This window comes from Tachypleus tridentatus, chromosome 1 (assembly GCF_004210375.1).
Source record: "Tachypleus tridentatus isolate NWPU-2018 chromosome 1, ASM421037v1, whole genome shotgun sequence".
Taxonomy (NCBI): Eukaryota; Metazoa; Arthropoda; class Merostomata; order Xiphosura; family Limulidae; genus Tachypleus; species Tachypleus tridentatus.
Window position 1 is genome coordinate 121,834,919 of NC_134825.1, and position 22,678 is coordinate 121,857,596.

At 33.5% G+C, this 22,678-nt stretch overlaps 1 protein-coding gene across 5 annotated transcripts in view; it reads left to right on the plus strand.

Moving 5' to 3' along the window:
- The window catches only part of LOC143222567 (irregular chiasm C-roughest protein-like), a 191,857-nt gene that overhangs the window by 68,282 nt on the left and 100,897 nt on the right, over positions 1-22,678 (plus strand). For 2 of the 5 annotated variants that reach the window (XM_076449254.1, XM_076449231.1), the window contains exons 2-3: positions 17,478-17,576; positions 20,887-20,991. The exons of 1 other annotated variant lie outside the window; for it this stretch is intronic. The gene's annotated coding sequence lies outside the window, so the exon portion shown is untranslated. The remainder of the gene's footprint in view (positions 1-17,477; positions 17,577-20,886; positions 20,992-22,678) is intronic. 2 more of the 5 variants (XM_076449247.1, XM_076449235.1) reach the window with 1 other exon arrangement.

The window sequence follows — 22,678 nt, forward strand, 5'->3', positions numbered from 1 at the left end:
TCTCTGAACTAAAAACTAAAGTTTTTATACAGACGTTTTTCTCTGAAATAGAAACTATTGTTTTTATACAGAAGTATGTCTATGAACTAGAAACTATTGTTTTTATACAGTCGTCTTCCTCTGAAATAGAAACTATTGTTTTTATACAGAAGTCTGTCTCTGAACTACAATCTAATGTTTTCTATACAGAAGTCTGTCTCTGAACTAGAAACTATTGTTTTTATACAGAAGTCTGTCTTCAACTAGAAACTATTGTTTTACACAGAAGTCTGTCCTTGAACTAGAAACTATTGTTTTTACACGGAAGTCTGTCTCTGAACTAGAAACTATTGTTTTTATACAGAATTCTGTCCTGAACTAGAAACTATTGTTTTCATACAGATGTCTTTCTCTGAACTAAAACTATTGTTTTTTTTTTATATAGAAGTCTATCTCTGAACTAAAAACCAAAGTTTTTATACAGACGTTTTTCTCTGAAATAGAAACTATTCTTTTTATACAGAAGTCTGTTTCTGAACTAGAAACTATTGTTTTTATACAGAAGTCTGTCTATGAACTAGAAACTATTGTTTTTATACAGAAGTCTATCTCTGAACTAAAAACTAAAGTTTTTATACAGACGTTTTTCTCTGAAATAGAAACTATTGTTTTTATACAGAAGTATGTCTCTGAACTAGAAACTATTGTTTTTATACAGTCGTCTTCCTCTGAAATAGAAACTGTTGTTTTTATACAGAAGTCTGTCTCTGAACTACAATCTAATGTTTTTATACAGAAGTCTGTCTCTGAACTAGAAACTATTGTTTTTATACAGAAGTCTGTCTTCAACGAGAAACTATTGTTTTTACACAGAAGTCTGTCCTTGAACTAGAAACTATTGTTTTTACACAGAAGTCTGTCTTTGAAGTAGAAACTATTGTTTTTATACAGAAGTCTGTCCCTGAACTAGTAACTATTGTTTTCATACAGATGTCTTTCTCTGAACTAGAAACTATTGTTTTCATACAGAAGTCTGTCTCTGAACTAAAAACTATTGTTTTTATACAGAAGTCTGTCTCTGAACTAAAAACTAATGTTTTTATACAGACGTTTTTCTCTGAAATAGAAACTATTCTTTTTATACAGAAGTCTGTCTCTGAACTAGAAACTATTGTTTTTATACAGAAGTCTGTCTCTGAACTAGAAACCATTGTTTTTATACAGAAGTCTGTCTCTGAACTAGAAACTATTGTTTTTATACAGAAGTCTGTCTCTGAACTAGGAACTTTTGTTTTGATACAGAAGTCTGTATCTGAAGTAGAAACTATTGTTTTTATACAGAAGTTTTTCTCTAAACTAGAAACTATTATTTCTATACAGAAGTCTGTCTCTGAAGAGTAACTATTGTTTTTGTACAGAAGTCTGTCTCTGAACTAGAAACCAGTGTTTTTATACAGAAGTCTGTCTCTGAACTAGAAACTATTGTTTTGATACAGAAGTCTGTCTCTAAACTAGAAACTATAGTTTTTATATGGAAGTCTGTCTTTGTACTAGAAACTATTGTTTTTATACAGAAGTCTGTCTCTGAACCGATACTATTTTTTTTTTTTGTACAGAAATCTGTCTCTGAACTAGAAACTGTCTCTGAACTAGAAACTATTGTTTTTTTTCAGAAATCTGTCTCTGAACTAGAAACTATTGTTTTTTGTACAGAAGTCTGTCTCTGAACTAGAAACTATTTTAAACTTACTTCAGGCTTTACATTGTTTAGAGAAACACATTCAAGTAAAAAACTAGAAACTATTGTTTTTATACAGAATTCTGTCTCTGAACTAGAAACTATTGTTTTTTATACAGAAGTCTGTCTCTGAAATAGAAACTGTTGTTTTTATGGAGAAGTCTGTCTCTCAACTAGAAACTATTGTTTTTATACAGAATTCTGTCTCTGAACTAGAAACTATTGTTTTTATAGAGAAGTCTGTCTCTGAACTAGAAACTATTGTTTTATACAGAAGTCTGTCTCTGAACTAGAAATTTAATTTAAACTTACTTGAGGCTTTACATTGTTTAGAGAAACTCATTCAATTAAAAAACTGGAAACTATTGTTTATATACAGAAGTCTGTCTCTTAACTAGAAACAATTGTTTTTATAGAGACGTCTGTCTCTGAACTAGAAACCATTTTTTTATACAGAAGTCTGTCTCTGAACTAGAAACTATTGTTTTTATACAGAAGTCTGTATTTGAACAAGAAAGTATTGTTTTTATAAAGAAATATGTCTCTGAACTATAAACTATTGTTTTTATACAGATGTCTGTCTCTGAACTAGAAACTATTGTTTTTATACAGAAGTCTTTCTCTGAACTAGAAACTATTGTTTTGCACAGAAGTCTGTTTCTGAACTAGAAATTAGTGTTTTTATACAGAAGTCTGTCTCTGAACTAGAAACTATTGTTTTGATACAGAAGTTTGTCTCTGAACTAGAAACTATTGTTTTTATTCAGAAGTCTCTTTCTGAACTAGAAACTATTGTTTTTATACAGATGTCTGTCTCTGAACTAGAAACTATTTTAAACTTACTTGAGGCTTTACATTGTTTAGAGAAACACATTCAAGTAAAAACTGGAAACTATTATTTTTATACAGAAGTCTGTCTCTGAACTAGAAACTATTGTTTTATACAGACATCTGTCTTTGAACTAGAAACAATTGTTTTTATACAGAAGTCTGTCTCTAAACTAGAGACTATTGTTTTTATACTGAAGTCTGTTTCTCAATTAGAAACTATAGTTTTTATTCAGAATTCTGTCTTTGAACTAGAAACCATTATTTTTATACAGAAGTCTGTCTCTGAACTAGAAACTATTGTTTTTATACAGAAGTCTGTATTTGAACAAGAAATATTGTTTTTATACATAAGTATGTCTCTGAACTAGGAACTATTGTTTTGATACAGAAGTCTGTCTCTGAACTAGAAACTATTGTTTTTATACAGAAGTTTTTCTCTGAACTTGAAACTATTGTTTTTATACAGAAGTTTGTCTCTGAACAGAAACTATTGTTTTTGTACAGAAGTCTGTCTCTGAACTAGAAACTAGTGTTTTTATACAGAAGTCTCTCTCTGAACTAGAAACTATTGTTTTGATACAGAAGTCTGTCTCTGAACTAGAAACTATTGTTTTTATATGGAAGTCTGTCTCTGAACTAGAAACTATTGTTTTTATACAGAAGTCTGCCTCTGAACCGATACTATTTTTTTTTGTACAGAAATCTGTCTCTGAACTAGAAACTGTCTCTGAACTAGAAACTATTGTTTTTATACAGAAGTCTGTCTCTGAACTAGAAACTATTATTTTGATACAGAGGTCTGTCTCTGAACTAGAAATTATTGTTTTGATACAGAAGTCTGTCTCTGAACTAGAATCTATTGTTTTTATACAGAAGTCTGTCTTTGAACTAGAAACTATTTTAAACTTTCTTGAGGCTTTACATTGTTTAGAGAAACACATTCAAGTAAAAAACTGGAAACTATTATTTTTATACAGAAGTCTGTCTCTGAACTAGAAACTATTGTTTTTATACAGACATCTGTCTCTGAACTAGAAACAATTGTTTTTATATAGAAGTCTGTCTCTGAACTAGAAACTATTGTTTTTATACTGAAGTCTGTCTCTCAACTGGAAACTCTTGTTTTTATTTAGAAGTCTGTCTCTGAACTAGAAACCATTGTTTTTATACAGAAGTATGTCTCTGAACTAGAAACTATTGTTTTGATACAGAAGTCTGTATTTGAACAAGAAAGTATTGTTTTTATAAAGAAATATGTCTCTGAACTATAAACTATTGTTTTTATACAGATGTCTGTCTCTGAACTAGAAACTATTGTTTTTATACAGAAGTCTTTCTCTGAACTAGAAACTATTGTTTTTGCACAGAAGTCTGTTTCTGAACGAGAAATTAGTGTTTTTATACAGAAGTCTGTCTCTGAACTAGAAACTATTGTTTTGATACAGAAGTTTGTCTCTGAACTAGAAACTATTGTTTTTATTCAGAAGTCTCTTTCTGAACTAGAAACTATTGTTTTTATACAGAATTCTGTCTCTGAACTATAAAATATTGTTTTTATATAGAAGTTTGTCTCTGAACTAGAAACTATTGTTTTTATACAGAAATCTGTCTCTGAACATGAAACTATTGTTTTTATACAGAAGTCTGTCTCTGATCTAGAAACTATTGTTTTTATACAGAAGTCTGTCTCTGAACTAGAAACTATTGTTTTTATACAGAAGTCTGTCTCTGAACTAGAAACTGTTGTTTTTATGGAGAATTCTGTCTCTGAACTAGAAACTATTGTTTTTATACAGAAGTCTGTCTCTGAACTAGAAATTATTGTGTTTATACAGAAGTCTTTCTCTTAACTAGAAACCATTGTTTTTATACAGAAGTCTTTCTCTGAACTAGAATCTATTGTTTTTATACAGAAGTCTGTCTCTGAACCGAAACTATTGTTTTTGTAGAGAAGTCTGTCTCTGAACTAGAAACTATTGTTTTTATACAGAAGTATGTTTCTGAACTAGAAACTATTGTTTTTAGACAGAAGTCTGTCTCTGAACTAGAAACTATTGTTTTTATACATAAGTCTGTCTCTGAACTAGAAACTATTGTTTTTATACAGAAGTCTGTCTCTGAACTAAAAACTATTGTTTTTATACAGAAGTATGTCTCTTAACTAGAAATTATTTTAAACTTACTTGAGGCTTTACATTGTTTAGAGAAACACATTCAAGTAAACAATCATTAAAACGATTTCGGTTTCTATAGCATTTCTATGAATCAAACGTCGTTATCGAAAGCTTGTCACCTAGATTAGGAATATCCAGCAGCTTTGATATTTAAATAAAGTTAACACTCTGTAGGGTTTCCAATAATTTTGATTGTGAATATTGGTTTTCTCATAAATACTAGACTGTGTTCTATATGGTGACTGTTATAGAAATACGTACCAATAACGTAACATATTGTAAACGCATTAGGTTTAAATATTTTGTCGAACGCGGGCATTTGTTCTCCAGATGTGTTGCTCCGAGATTGTACTCACCTTCGTTGTTGTAGAAAACCCAAACTCGTGGCCCTCAAGGCTTTTTACTTGTGACACAACCAGACAGAGGATGGTACCGATAACATCGGAAATCCTATCGTTTGGCTAAGAGCAATTCGTGAGAATCCCTACCGGTCACGCGAGGTCACTTGGCAAGATGCCACATGTGATTTCTTGCAGTACATCTAGATGGCAACACTTTTCAGTTGGGTGTGAAAAAGTACATGTCGTAATGGTTAAAGGTCGAAAAACGATGAATTAGAGAGAACTTGTTATATTTAGTAAGGTGAACATATCTTTAGTTGTGTCCTAATCATTAATTTAAACACATCGGTATTATTTTTATAACTTGTTTCACTAACCCAACAGTTTTCAAGACAAAATATAAATCTTACATTTAACAAAAACTACTTTGCGGTTTCGCGACAAATTGATAACACAGATATAAATGTAATTCGACACAGACTTTGAAACGTATTGAGATTTTCTAACTCTCGTTACTTAAATGTATTGTTTGCATTTTGAGATAAAGAAACTTTCAAGTCAAATGTTTAACGTTTAAAGAAGGAAGTTTGTGACTGTTGTAAAAAAATGTGAAACAAGTCTTCTGTTTATTAAGATTACTAGCAAATATTATTCAGGTAATTTTTTATCAGCTAGTATTTTTTTATCTATATACTTTTCGAATGAATCGGCGTGGCCGGGTAGTTAGGGTTTTTGACTCGATCTCTGAGGGTCGCAAGTTTGAATTTCCGTCGCACCAAACAAGTTTGCCCTTTAAACCGTTGGAGCAATATAAAGTAACGGCTAATCCCGCTATTCACTGGTAAAACACTGACGCAAGAGGTGACGGTGGGTGGCGATCATTAGCTGCCTTCCCGCTAGTCTTACACTGCCAAATTAGGGACAGCTAGCGCAGGTAGCTCTCGTATAGCTTTGCGCGAAATTCAAAACAAATCAGTTATTTTTAGATATATCTAGTAGTGGAAACGTTACTGCATCGTCCATTTTTCATACCTTTCTTGGTGTATATCATTTTTTACGAGCTTTGTACATCGTGATAGTGTTAAAAGTAGTGTAAAACTCTGACGGTTTATAAACAAATGAAGAAGTTAGCAAACACAGCCTAAACACATAAACACTGTTATCTCACAAGGAGCTCTAAGCGATGATAGAATCATTCGTCCAAAGCTATTTTATTTTCTGACGAATATCACTATCTACATCCATTCCTACTTGCCCGACGTTAGTACATCGGTATGTCTCCGGATTTACAATGCTAAAATCAGGGGCTCGATTCCCCTCGGTGGGCTGAGCAGATAGCCCTATGTGGCTTTGCTATAAGCAAAACACACACACACACATTCCTACTTCCACGCTTGTAACTAATTTTTCTCGTATTTTAATGAAGTGTAAAAAGTTTTCGAAGCACGCACACACCTACGTTCACATATTATTCTTTTAATTATATAGATGACTAGTTAAACATGTGGTGAAAATGCTCTTGTTGAATACATGTTTCGAAAATTTTTCAAAACTAGCATCATATTATTTGAAAAAAACTTACTTTTTTCAAGAGATTAGGCTAAAAATGGAAAATGCAGACTGTAAATAGCATTATGTTCAGGACAAAACTTTATTCAGTAAATAAATACACCACTGTGATTTTAACGCAATATGAAACAAAGCAATCCCAGGTAACACGTGGTGAACGTCACATGTCCCTTAATTTTCTACATAGCCTTTATATATAACAATATGTATAAATATATGAATGTAGAAATAAGTTTTATAGTGTTAATATGGTCCTTCATCCCACATAATATAAATTAAAGAAGGAACTAACGGTGAAATATATAATGTTCTTGCTTGAATAAATGTGTGTGTGTTTTTCTTATAGCATGCGGCCCGGCATGGCTAGGTGGTTAAGGCACTCGTGGGTTCAAATCCCCGTCACATCAAACATGCTCGCTCTTTCAGCCGTGGGGGCGTTGTAATGTAACTGTCAATACCATTATTCGTTGGTAAAAGAGTAGAGCAAGAGTTTGGGATGGGTGGTGATGATTAGCTGCCTTCCCGCTAGTCTTACACTGCAAAATTCAAGACGGCTAGCACAGACAGCCGTGGTGTAGCTTTGCGCGAAATTCAAAACAAACCAACACTTAGAGCACGGTGAGTCCACCGAGGGGAATCGAGCCCCTGATTTTGGCGTTTTAAACCCGAAGACCTACCACTGTACCAACGGGGTCGCTTGAATTAATCCAGTGTGTAAATACTAAAAAAAACGATACTGTGTAAAACTAGACACTCTTCGATCTTTTATGTTATACTCTTTGTGGAAGCGATACTTGTGCTTTTGCCATTAGTGGTTGTTCTATTGTAGTTTGTTTTTTGTCCTATCCTGAAACGTTATCGAGATAAATTAAAATTTATCGTATGTCATAGTAATATATTTATGTGTGAGTGTGTGTGATTGTATACACGGAAAATACCCTCAGGTGTATGAATTGGAGAATTTACAAACATAATGTTTCAATATATAGAAAAGAAAATACCACAAAATATGAATTACATGAAGAAAAACAGGAATCATGTCGAAAGATGAAAGGTAATAGAGTCTACTGAGAACGTGTAGGAAAACTGGATTTATACCCCCAAATGAAGTTATAGCTGGAACAAAGTACAGTTTAGTGGTGAAGCAGTTTCACTAATTTATAAATGCATTTTCTAATTAAATAAAGTATGTATAGTAGAAACGTGGTTTTGAGTCAGAAGCATTCAGCCACGTTCTGAGTTGGAACTTTAAGATATTCAATGATTACAAGCGTATGTCGGAGTCCAGGTACAAAATAAGGTTCACCACGCTTATGCTATAAAAGAAAATAATATATGTTTACCACAACGACACTTTTGTTGAAAGTAGTTTATATTTTTCTGGTCCATTCTAATGTTTTCGAAATAGGCCTGTGAGGGCGTTATAAACCCTACGATCACTCCCATTATTCGTCAGTAAAAGAGTATCCCAAGAGTTGGCGGTGGATGGTGATGACTAGCTGCCTTCCCTCTAGCCTTACACTGCTATATTAGTGGCGGTTAGCGCAGATAGCCTTCGTGTAACTTTACGCGAAATTCAAAAGAAACAAGTAATTTCAGGAACAAGCAGATGGTATATTTTTCCATGTAAAGCTTAAATTAGCATATATTTTTTCTATGGAAAACTGAGTCACAATTAAGCATGGTTAAAGTTATTTCAACCGAGATTTATAGAGTATTGTTTCACATCAGTTTTTATTGGTGAAAAAACTTACCTGGTTTGTGAAACATTTGTCTTTTTCGTTAATTCAATTGTCACTACGCACGTGTTTGATGAAAGATATGAGGTTTTTACATGCCACATTACTGTAACCATAGTACAAATAAGCCGCAGGACTGAAAAATGTATTCAAACTCTGTTTTCCTAAATTGTAACAGAATAACCGTGTATAACAATTCCATCTAGTCAAGACATATTTTACCCCTCGCACTAAGCATTCTCACCCTTTCAGCCGTGGGGGCATTATAATGCGACGGTCAATCCCACTATTCGTTGGTAAAAGAGTAGCCCAAAAGTTGGAGGTGGGTAGTGATGACTAGCTGCCTTCCCTCTAGTCTTACACTACTAAATTAGGGACAGCTAACGCAGATAGTCCTCGTGTAGCTTTGCGCGAAATTCAAGAAGAACAACAAAAGCAACAACATTTCGAAAACAGGCGACTTAAGATTATTTCTGTAGACACCGATGAATGAAAATCGACACTATTTCAAAAGCAAAAACAAGACATATTTACTAAAATAGAGAGAATGTGAGATATATAAGCAATACACAAATTATGTTCTGTATTTCCAACGAGACCACTTTGTTTTACGATTAGAACTATACCAGTCTCTATAAAAAAAAACGAAAACACATGAGACCGAGAAATGATAAAGGGTCGGTACTCAACGTTCAGACTTCTAGAAAATTGAGATGACAGAACATCATTAGTCAAATCCCACCCCATAACACGCATTAAGAACGAAAGGCTTCGAAGTGCGAAGAAGCTTTGTTTATTGGGCACAGAGCTACAGAATAGGCTATCTATGTTATTTCCACTACGAGTATTGGAACCAGTTTTTAGCTTTAGTTTGAACCGTCAGATTTACCTCTTGGCCTTGGGGTAAGAGATTTCTAGTGTATTCGTATGTAATATACATTTTCAGAGTATAGCGAAAGCGAAAACAAAACCTACACCCTTGAATTATCACCCCACCAGTGATTTAATATGTTAGATAATCTTCCCTACTGCTGTTTATTTCATATTTTTCTATTGTTTCTTGTTTTCTACATTGGTTGCATTGTAGACAGTCAGCTGTTCTGCTTACCTTAATAAGTCATGAATAAATAAAGTGATAAAGCAAATGGCTCTAATTATTAAACCAATTTCCCAACGTTGCCAGAAACTCAAAAGTATTTGTATCATATTTAATGTTTATTTGATAAAAATCACTCACGAGTCAAGGCACCCTGGCACAACATAGTAGTTATAGTTCGACATTCATAATTTGCGGGTCGCTGGATTGAACCCATTGCTTAAAACGCTCACCTTTCAAGCCGTGGGAGTGTTGTAACATGACTAACAACCCTGCTATTAACTGTCCAAGTGTAGCCTACGAATGCGTCGTGGGTGGTTTCGAGTAGCTTTCTTCTCTTTGGTCTATTACTTCAAAATTAAGGGCGACTAGTGAAGTCAGTCCTGAGTTGTTTCGTGCAAAACGGTAAAAACAACGATCAGATCATTAGGCAGGATGAAGTGACATTGAAGTATTTAACTGGGTGAATAACACACACAAATTTCGTAATTATATTTGAACGTTTTTAACAACTGCCTATATGAAAAATATAAAATATATACAGGGTTGAGAAAATGTATTAATAAACTTTATTATTCCTGTAGTTTTGATTTATCACATATTTACAACCATTGAACTTCAAAAGCATGCGTAGTGTTTGTTGGCTAGCTTACTTTCATATAGTCTTTTATTGCTAAACTATGGACTGCTACGTAAAGAGACCGAGGCGCCATCTGATAAGTTTGCCCGATAATCACCAACGATTCATCCGAGGTTTCCTTACGTAACTCACAAAAATGTTATTTTATTTTTTAAAAACATCATAAAGTGCTCCTAATCTACCGTGATGTTTCCATTAAAACAAGAGAACAGAGATAACTGACGCCTTTCTACAAAGTCATATTCATATCTTCACATGGTGTTGTTGGTTGGGGTTTAAGACAAGTTTCAAAAGTCTACGATTGTTCACCAAGTACTGTGATAAGATAAACGAAATACCACTTTTATAACAGCAGTAAAGGTGTGGAATAAGTGTTGGATACCTGAAAACCAATTATCTAAAAAATTGAAGCAAAACTGTCAAACGTTTTCTGATTTTATCAACAAGTGATTACGGATAGTCTCAAAAATAAAACACATATGATGCCTTCTTATTACCTAAAGAGACACTCTTATTACATAAAGAAAAACCATTATTACACATAGAGAAACTATTACTATACAGAGAGACACCATTATTTGTTACAGAAAGAGAATCTTTTATTTTACAAAGAAACACCATTCATGCACAAAGAGACACCATTATTACACAAAGAAACATCATTATTACACAAAGAGACACTATTACTATACATAGAAACATCATTATTACACAAGAGACAATATTACTATACATAGAAACATCATTATTACACAAAGAGACAATATTACTCTACATAGAAACACCATTATTACGTAAAGAGATTGACTTTTCAGAAGATCATATAATCCGGTCGTTGGAACAGTGGCACAAAGAAAGTGCTTGGTTCAGACAGATTTGGTTCCAACTGTCGCTTAAAAGATTGTCTAAGAGTCAGTGACAGATTGTAGAAGTGTCTTGCGCCAACAATGAAAGATGCAGACGTTTTGTGGCTTAATATTTGCGACATATTTTGATCATCTTTAAAAAGCTATTCGAATCATTAATAAGCGTCAATACTACATCATATTAGTCTTTCACAGCATATTATGTGAAAAGAAGCTGATTGGACAGTTTTTTACTATCAAGAAGCTAATGATATACAAATACACTTTCGACAAATGCTCAGCTTATTTGGCAAAAAAAGAAAAGCTTAGGAGATTTTAACTACTTGTTCATACCTTAATCTCATAGAAAAAAAAAATTGTGTTTGCTGAACAGTAGTGATAACTGTAATAAAAATGCCTTTGAAAGTGAATAAAATTACTAAAGAGGCTTCATTTATTCAGACATAATGTAACAACAGCACCGATCTGTTACTAATGTTTTAAGTTGAAACGCTAAATGCTAACGTTAAAGAAACTTAAAACAAACTCAAGTTTCCTACTAATATTATAGCATTTTTTGTAATGATAACTTGAAATAATTAAGAGCTAATATGTATAGTTGTTATTGATGGTTATTTTTAGATCAAGGTTACAAATTGGGTTATCTGCAGGAAGATTTGGTTTGCTTTGAATTTTGCGCAAAGATACACGAGAGCTCTCTGCTCTAGCCGGCTTCAATTTAGTAGTGCAATACTAGAGGGAAGGCAGTTATTCATCACCATCCACCGCCAACTCTTGAGCTACTCTTTTACCAACGAATAGTGGGATTGACCGTCACACTCTAACGCCTCACGCGATTGAAAGGGCGAGCATGTTTGGTGTGACGGGAATTCAAACCCGTGACCCTCAGATTACGAGTCGAGTGTCTTAACCACCTGGCCATGCGGGGCCTTAAAGTAAAACGAAATAGCACAATGGTAAAAATTGGAACGTTGTTGTCCAGTATATGACTTTGTGACCAAGTAAAATAAGTATTTAATACATTACTCATACTACATTGACCCGTCATACAGAAACCCATTTTTTTCATAGTCATTTATTAAAAGCTTTCAAGCCTTGTCGGTTTACGGTTTGTGAAATGTACTTTTCAATAGGAAGTCGGTACAGTTGTTTTTCATTTAAATATGTAGTTGGTTTTCTTTTTGTTCTTAAATACGGCTGAAAATCTATCAATACGAGCAGTGAAGCGACACGTTCACTCCGAAAAAAGAAAAGAAACCCGACTCGGAATCTTTCTTAAACGAAAACTATCAGTGTCATGCACTCTTAAACAGCAAAATTACAGACTTGACAGGAATCTCAAGGCCATCTTTCTACATAGTTCCCTGACTTTCTTTAAGGGAAGTTTCAGGAGCAATAATAACAAATATTTTTTTTTCCTTCAACAAAATTTAGGCTTACGGTTTAGAGTGCAATTACTAAAACTGTTAGTGGTTCCTCATTCTCAGAATAATATAAGAACCGACAGCTTCCAAGGTCATACAAGGATTCTTTATCAGAAACATAAGTTTTCAAAATGACTTTTTTATAATTGTACTTAAACCTCGAAGGATGTAATATTTTTGTTATGTGAGTGAAGGTGTAATTGCAAATTGAACACAAAGTTATACACATATAAAGTATATGTAAGTGAATAACGCATAAATTATTTTATTTATTGAAAACTTATAGTATATTGTAGAAAGATTAATCTATGCTCTAAATACTGCTTAACAGAATGTACCGCATAGCTGAACTTACGAAGACACTTTGTTCAGCAATATTAGTTGTTGTTTGACACTAAGCACAAAGCTACACGAATGGCTATCTATACCCTACCCACTATGGGTATCTAAACCCGGTTTCTAACAGTATAAGTCAGCAGACATAGTGTTGTGCAGCTGGAGGGCTTGACAATATTATCAATCAATTAGTCTTGGCCCATCACGTCGTTACCTTAATTGAAATACTGGTTCGTAGTACCCACAGCATAGCATGTGTGTTTCTTTATATACTGGTTCGTAGTACCCACAGCATAGCATGTGCGTTTCTTTATATACTGGTTCGTAGTACCCACAGCATAGCATGTGTGTTTCTTTATATACTGGTTCGTAGTACCCACAGCATAGCATGTGCGTTTCTTTATATACTGGTTCGTAGTACCCACAGCATAGCATGTGTGTTTCTTTATATACTGGTTCGTAGTACCCACAGCATAGCATGTGTGTTTCTTTATATACTGGTTCGTAGTACCCACAGCATAGTGTATGTGTGTTTGTTCATTTCTTTCGTGTGTGTTTAAGAAGAAATGTTTTTTTTAAACATAGACATCATTGTGTTCGTATATGTTTAAACATGTGTTGTGCTTGGTATATGTTTAAACATGTGTTGTGGTTTAAAAGAAAATGAAGAAAATATTTAAACATGTGTTGTGGTTGGTATATGTTTACACATCATTGTGTTGGTATATGTTTAAACATGTGTTGTGGTTGGTATATGTTTAAACATGTGTTGTGGTTTAGAATAAAATGAACAAAATATTTAAACATGTGTTGTGGTTGGTATATGTTTAAACATCATTGTGTTGGTATATGTTTAAACATCATTGTGTTGGTATATGTTTAAACATCATTGTGTTGGTATATGTTTAAACATGTGTTGTGGTTTAGAATAAAATGAACAAAATATTTAAACATGTGATGTGGTTGGTATATGTTTAAACATCATTGTGTTGGTATATGTTTAAACATGTGTTGTGGTTGGTATATGTTTAAACATCATTGTGTTGGTATATGTTTAAACATGTGTTGTGCTTGGTATATGTTTAAACATGTGTTGTGGTTTAAAATAAACTGAACAAAATATTTAAACATGTGTTGTGCTTGGTATATATTTAAACATGTGTTGTGGTTTAAAATAAAATGAACAAAATATTTAAACATGTGTTGTGGTTGGTATGTGTTTAAACATCATTGTGTTGGTATATGTTTAAACGTGTTGTGGTTGGTATATGTTTAAACATCATTGTGTTGGTATATGTTTAAACATGTGTTGTGGTTGGTATATGTTTAAACATCATTGTGTTGGTATATGTTTAAACATGTGTTGTGGTTGGTATATGTTTAAACATGTGTTGTGGTTGGTATATGTTTAAACATCATTGTGTTGGTATATGTTTAAACATCATTGTGTTGGTATGTGTTTAAACATGTGTTGTGGTATATGTTTAAAATAAAATGTTAAGTGAACAAAATATTAATAATAAAAAAATAAACAGCTAGTTAATAAACGAAGGTTAACGACTTTCTGTCGTAAATTCAGACAAAAAATGTTTTGGACTGTTTGGAAACAGTAGATAGTTATAATAAGAAAGTTTGTTTTGTATGTTTGAAGTAAGATTACAAACTTTTAAGAGTTTTATGAGATCGGAGTTGTCTAGCACTAATGAGAACTAACAACTACCGGTAGGGAGATTATTATATAATAAAAAAAATAACATAATATTAACACTTAAAATAATTGTGTACCTTTTTCAGTTTAGGCTATTCATAACACTAGAATCAAGTAAGTAAATGTTTATTAGTTTTATGCTGTTTAGGTTATTTTGAAGTATATATCAATGTTGAAACAAACTCAACATTTCTAATTATGAGCTATATAACAACACTGCTAAACAGAAAATAACGTAGTACGAGAAATATTTGGTGTGAAAATATATTTTCACATGAAACATTCTTGTCCTAATAGCCCCGATGAAGCTGGAAAGATCATTTTGTTTATTATTACCTGACAAATCGTCAGGACAAGGTCATGTCATTTGTTAGGAATGGTCATTTAGCGTAATATGCGTATATGTCGGTGAGAAAGTAAACACATACACTCATATTAGTCGGAAGATTGAAAGTTCAAGGCTCGCACGTGACACTTGCCAAATTATTTCCGTCTACCTAGCTACATAATGGACAGCTGTGCGTCAACCCAGTCAGAAAAATGTCACCATTATCATCCAGTTAAATCTCATTACAGCTCTGGCTGGTTCGTATAAGCTAGCTAGACATGGGGTGGATTTGCTTTTTAACATACATACATAAGCATAAATAAATATATGTATATTTGCATTTTACATTCTATGACCCCACACACACCGATTCCATTTAATGTTTTAGAAGTCACTCATGAATAATTATAATCTTATTTTACTTAACTAATGAGTGCGTGCTCATTAATCGAATTTTCTCTTCAGTAAACGATTTGGTAAACGCATTTACTTCTTCAAAGACACTTGAGCAACATCCGAGTCATCATCTCCATCTTTATATGTTGACTTTCATTTGTTTTTTTATGATACATCTACAATTGGCAGACCTGGCAAGGCCAGCTGGGTTAAGGCATTCGACTCGTAATCTGAGGGTCGCGGTTTCGAATCCCCGTTACACCAAACATGCTCGCCCTTTCAGCCTTGGGGACTTTATAATGGTACGGTCAATCCCACTATTCTTTGGTAAAAGTGTAGCCCAAGAGTTAGCGGTTGGTTGCGATGACTAGCTGCCTTCCCTCTAGTCTTACACTGATAAATTGGGGACGGCTAGCGCAGATAACCCTCGTATAGCTTTGTGCGAAATTCAAAACCAAACAAACAAACAAACTTAAATCACAGCTTCAGATAGTCTGGTGAAAAATTAGAAAATTAAAGTTAGGCTGTACAAATACGTAACTCGGTATATTATTTAAAGAACAACAAAAATAAACGATGTCACACGATCTTTCGAGCTGTAGCGAAAGACTTCTATACCCGCGTGCGTGAGAAACTATGATGAACTGTTAGATATTTTATGAAACCTCTTGTATTAACCCAACCACATTCACACGCCACAGCATATTTCCTGGGACTTGTGTCTATTTCAATGGTAAGCGCAATTACGTTGATTATCTTGGAATTATTTTGGAAATCAGTTAGTCCCAGAAACGTTTAAACCGAGATGACAGAGGAAAATAAGGAAGAAAAAATTAAATAAATATAAATAGCCAGAGCTTAAATCGAGGTTCTCTGTGTAGTAACCGCACATTCAACTTTTTTATACACCGCGTTTCTGTGCTAAATGGCGGATACCAAGAAGACTCACTCTTTGCACGAGTGTGTGTGGAAGCATTGATTACCTGTGACAATTACATAGTTGAAATATACTTGGTATGAATTAATACTTATGAAATTGGTTTGGTCAGGTACTGTGCAATGTTTTAGAAACGTTTTTCCATTGTATAAGAATCATGGAATATAGTTCGATAATTACCGATAAAAATAAAAACACATATATTTTATTTAAATTGGTTATTTATATATAACAGTCTGAGATAACATCTATTATTTCTTCCTTAACCTACATACTGTTTACACTAAATGTAAAATATAAATAAATCTGTTGATGACAACAGAATGACGGCATAAAATACACTTTCTACTGCAGTAAAATGTGTGTGTGTGTGTGCTTCCTTATAGCAAAGCCACATCGGGCTATCTGCTGAGTCCAACGAAGGGAATCGAACTGCTGCTTTTAGTGTTGTAAGTCCGTAGACTTACTGTTGTATCAGCGGGAGACTGTTAAAGTGTTTCGATTTTTTTAAAATTAGGTTTAAAACTTCTTTAAATTATTTTAATTTACAACTTCTACGATCACTTAAAATTAAATTGAAAGACAACTTAGGATAATACTTTGTTGTTGTTTAGAATTAAGCACAAAGCTACACAATGGAATATTTCTGTGCTCTGCTCACCACGGGTATCGAAACCGGTTTTCAGCGTTATAAGTCCGCAGACATACCTCTGAGCCACTTTATTACTTAAATTAGCGCAAAACTGAAAACAAAGAAACTGCATTTTATTAATATTATTCAGTGATGAAGAGAAAACCCACTTGTAAAGAAAAATATATATGTAAAAACGGCTCGTTTGGGTTGAGATTTTTTTTATACGTAGAGGGGCGAACAACGTTTCGACCTTCTTCGGTCATCGTCAGGTTCACAAAGAAAGAAAGAGGTAACTGACCGGAAGCTAACCACATGTTTGAAGGAGGTTGTATAATTGAGTGTAGGAATGTAGAGGGCGTGCTTAAATATTGGATTATATTTATTAATATAGGTATAAAGGTGTTCCTTTGTATTGGTTTATTTTGGGCTTGAGTTGTTGTATAAGTAAGGCTTCTTTAATTTTGCGTTTGTTTATGTTTGTTTCCTTATTTAGTATTTGAGTGTTTTTTATGGTTATGTTTATTTGATTTACAGTGTTCGAAAATGTGTGAAGGTGACTTTTTGTGTTCTTTGAATCTGGTTTCCATTTTTCTACTTGTTTCTCCAATGTAGAAGTTGTGTCAGTTATCACATTGTATTTTATAAATAATGTTGGTATGGTGTTTGTCAGTGTAGTTTTTACATTAGTACAGACCTCAGGTTTGTGTCTGGTTTTTGAATTTTCTTACATTTCTTTTACAGTGCTTTTACCAAGAGATATTCATATACTGAAAGAAACCCACACCTTCTGCACTTACTGCTGGCGTTCTGGCGATAGAAGAGGCGCCATAATCGAAACCGGTAAATGACAATAAGCTAGTTCACCGGAAAAACGTGAAAAGTTTGTTTGTTTTTTTAATTTCGCACAAAGCTACTCGAGGGCTATCTGTGCTAGCCGTTCCTAATTTAGCAGTGTAAGACTAGAGGGAAGGCAGCTGAAAGTCATCACCACCCACCGCCAACTCTTGGGCTATTCTTTTACCAACGAATAGTGGGATTTACCGTCACATTATAACGCCCCTACGGCTGAAAGGGCGAGCATGTTTGGCGCGACGGAGATACGAACCTGCGACCCTCAGATTACGAGTCGCACACCTTAACACGCTTGAACGTGAAAAGACCGTTAGCTTAGTGTACCAGGTGAAAACAAAAATGCACTATTGTTAAACTACTTGATGATTTTATTTGGACACGACTGACGAATTACTAAAAAATTTGAATGAGTAAATATTCTCAACTCCAGTATTTATTGTAATGGACATATATTACGTATTATAATTTAACTTGCACAAGCCATCGTATTACTATTTCAAATAGCTTAAAATGATAATTTTGAATACATCATATAAGTTAAGTTAATGTCGATATATATCAAATTTATTATATTTGCCAACAAAATGAATGCAAACAATTTTCTTTCTTAACACTCGTATACTTTCATACATAAACTACGATATAATTTATAATAACGGGTTATTACAAATAATGATGTGTAAACAAAAAGGTTTACAAAATTACAAACAATAGTGATTCTTCTATTTGGTCTAGGTCTGAATACTTTATCAACAGTTCATCACGAACGAATCAATTCTAAGCTTATATCGGTACAGATTATTTTAGGGCGAGCTAGCTAGCTGCTTCACTGAAAACGTGCAAGTTTTTCTCCTACGGATATATCTAATAATCTTCTAGAATCACTAGCGTCCGAAGTTAATTCTCTGAAGTTCAACGGTTTATAATATTCTAAATCTATAAACATTCCAGGTCAAATATCTGCAGTTTCCCAATTAATAAGTGTTAATCACAGTTACAGCTTCCGAGGTTTAAAGTATGCTTACTGTAGCAAAGCAAGAGCAACATGCTGTATGTTTACAAACTTTTAGGGTGAGGTTTTTGAAAGTTCAATTGGCAACAATGTTAGAAGATACGCTTGTGCTTTTGTAAAAATATAGTTGATTCTTAAACTTGAGAATCTTCTACAAATTTAGAGAACAGACGATACTCAATACACATTTACCAATATAAGTTGCATGCATCTCTAGATATATATTAAACTGACACAAAGATAGATATTAAAATCAATATATATATTAGTAAATTTGTTATATTTGTAGAAGGAAATGCAAGAAACTAAGTAAAAGCTTTGACAAAAGACAAACCTTGTTTTCAAGATGAGTGTAATAATTGTGGAAGAGTAGTAAAACGGAAAGAGGTATTGCAAAAATATTTAATGGAAACACAAATGATTTGCGTTAAAAATATGGGGATACTCAACCAACCGTGCACCCGGCATAACCACGTGGTTAAAGCACTTGACTCGCAATTTGAGGGTTGCGAGTTCAAATCTTCGTCACATAAAACATGCTCACCCTTTCAGCCGTGGTGGCATTATAATGTGACAGTCAACCCTGCTATTCGTTAGCAAAAGAGTAGTTCAAGAGTTGGCAGTGGGTAATGATGACTAGCTGCCTTCCCTCTTGTCTTACACGGTTAAATTAGGGACGGCTAGCGCAGATAGTCCTCGTGTAGCTTTCAAAATTTCTCGTTTTTTCTGTTTTTTTACTAAATATTTGGTTTTCATAAAAAGGAACTGCACTGTTCTTGTAAATTAACAGTGTGTGAAAGCTCGTAATGTTATTTTTGTACACTTGTTCAATACAACGACTTTCCATCCGCTGCTGTAATTTTCTTTTTTAGTTTTTACTCTCGTTGAGTAAATGTGGCTGTTTTCACTTGCTAGGATTTGCAAGTTATACCTTGTGACTCTTTAATGAATCTTATGTTATTTGGAGACAAGTTTAACTCAGCATTTTGTCTGATAATGTAAGATGCTAAAGTTAATCCACAGGAAGTTTATAATCAGATAACCCAAACCCACATTAAAACTTTCCTCAGATGACAGAGAGTTGAATCGAATACAAAAATGTCTCAAGTTACACAAAGAAACTACGATACACCAAGATACCTTAACCAATAAAAACTGTTGTTTTTTTATTCCTCTACATAAACAAAAAAAATATCAACCCAAACTAGCCGTTTTTACATATATATTTCAAAAATTATATGTTGAAGTGGTGATATGAGCGTTTACAGCATATCAAATCTAAATGTACTATGGATAATATGCTGAATACCATTGTAAGAGCTAACCTGTCTAATGTTAGTACGTCTATCCAAAGATGGTCACTCTACAATGTGTGGAAATATTAAATAGAGTTATGAAGAGAAATGAAACAAAACCACTCATCAAATTTAAAATCAGAATATCAAAGAAAGTATTGGATTATTATTATGCACATCCACAGTTAACTGTGAACTATTCAGCTTGGTTTCATTATTATCAAAGACTGGAAGGTATAGACTCCGTGGAGCTTTAGGCATCAAACTTAAGGTGACATGGAACAGAAAGTGTAAGGTGAAGTAACGAATCTCACTAATTATTACTCGATGTGGATGAATTTTATTGGAGAATGCTTCGAATTTGACTGTGTTGTCTACATCGTAACACAGTTTTCTTAGTCTGTTTTAGAAAATTCACTGGTAAATGTTTAAAAAATAGAAATGAAAAAGTAAAACAAGTCTGTTCGATTGTCTGCATTTTCTGTAGTATTAAGGATTTTAAAGAAAGACTTTACAGTATGATTTTATATCTTAAGTGATACATTGTAGCCTAATATTAATTTGTGGTTTGGGAGAAATAGCGTAGGGTATCTGAACGAGCCAGACGTAACCTCCGACCAAATTCTCTACTCACCGTCGGAACGTGGCTTAAAAATAATGAATGATAAGTTTCCTAGAGTTAAATTTACATTAAACTATTGGTTTATTTGTTAGATGAATATGAACATTTTCTAACAAATTGTAATATTAAGATGCAAGCTACTAATTAACTCAAGTTTCACTTAATTGTTATTTAAATAGGGTTTCAGTAGCGAAATGAGACACTCGTCCTCAGAAGGTTGCTGTCTTAAAGTTTCTGGTAATGTGATGTACACATAACGTGTCATAAGTTTCTATATCGCCTGTGTGTTTACTGAACTTACGTTTAAGAAGTTATCTTTCAGAAGTTTTTAAGTGGTAATATATATATATATGTGTGTATAATTACTAGTTTGGACAGCTGGATGGGACACATCATGTTGGTATAGGTCATTTGTTGTGCTGTCAATCTTAGGCTTTTATACCATACTGGGAGCTGGAATGTTAACATCAAGAAGTAAGTTTTTATCTTACTTAACCCTAAATGGTAGCACCTTATTCCTTTATTTTAATTGTTACTTTTATTTCAATTAAATCTTTATTTGAAAGAACAGTCACCTTCTTACAGCTGTCTGTGGGCAGTGAAGAGTAATACAGATGTGGGACATTGTAGACTTGAACACCCACATCTCACTCTCCTAATTTCTGTTTCTATATTTATTATTTTAGATTTAATATCTATTATTGTTCCTTAATTTTATTTATTTATGTAAGACCTGCGAATTGAGGTTAAGACTGATAGAATGTGTATCCCTAACGCTATGTGGATCCTACTTTTTTAGTCACCTCGAAAACCTACGATACATTTTTAATCTCACATGTACCCTGGAATCTTTTCAGTTCATGCAGTGTTTTTTGTTTAATTTGTTTTTGTTTCGGCTTGTTTAATTGTCAAAATAACATATTGTTATATTTCTATATTTTTCCCTTTAGATTATAATATTGGCAAAATACTAAAATATTTTTGTAATCGTTTTACTATTACGCGGATTCGTTAACGTATAATACAAAGTCCAGCCTACTTAATAATAAGAAAGACGTTTTATTTCGCGTACAAAAAGCTCTAAATCTTCCACGTGGTCCGGCATGGACAGGTGGTTAAGGCACTCGACTCGTAATTCGAGGTCGCGAGTTTGAAACCGTGTCACACCATACATGCTCGCCCTTTCAGCCGTGGTGGCATTATAATGTGACGGTCAATCCTGCTATTCGTTAGCAAAAGAGTAGTTCAAGAGTTGGCAGTGGGTGGTGACGACTAGCAGCCTTCCCTCTAGTCTTACACTGCTAAATTAGGGACGTCTAGCGCAGATAGTCTCGTGTAGTTTTGCGCGAAATTAAAAAAAAACGAAACCAAACGAAATTTAAAACTGTTTGGTTGTTTATGTGGCTTAGAGAAGCACACAGAAAATTGGACACGTTTCTATAAGTTACTACGATATAGATCTTGTTTAATATGTGGCTTAGAGAAGCACACAGAAAATTGGACACGTTTCTATAAGTTACTACGATATAGATCTTGTTTAATATGTGCCTGGAGAAATGTAGTAAAACAGTACAAGGAAACATGAAATAAACTGATTGAAAAAAGTCCACTTTTGTACATTATTTTATTATTGTTATAATGTAAGTCTGCAAATATCAGGTACTGGATGTTTCCCACGTATTCCTTTCTACCATTACATTTCGATAAACATAGTTTAAAAAGCGTTTTGTCCATTGTTTTAGTGTTGTTATTCTGGTTGTGTCAAATGTAAAGTTAAATCGTTTTCAGTGAATAAAATGATGGTATATACACATTGTTTTGTTATAGTTACTTGAGGACTACTCACGTTGATCTTCCGTAACTTATATGTGAGAGCCCTACTCTTATTCAGTCCCAATCGACTGTCACTCTCATAACGCACCCATAGTCACAATGTGTTGACTTTTTTTTTTTTTTTTGCAGCAGGCCCAAATCAAGAAACCTCAGATTCAAAAGCAGACATGTTAATCACTGAGCCGTGAACATAATTAATGGTCCAATAATATCTCAATAGAAAATGAGGCGACATAATAATTCGTGTAATTTAACGAAGTATTGAGACAAGGTGCTGGTATTAATGATGAGAAGAAACCAACTTGAAATAAAAATTTGTCTCAGAACG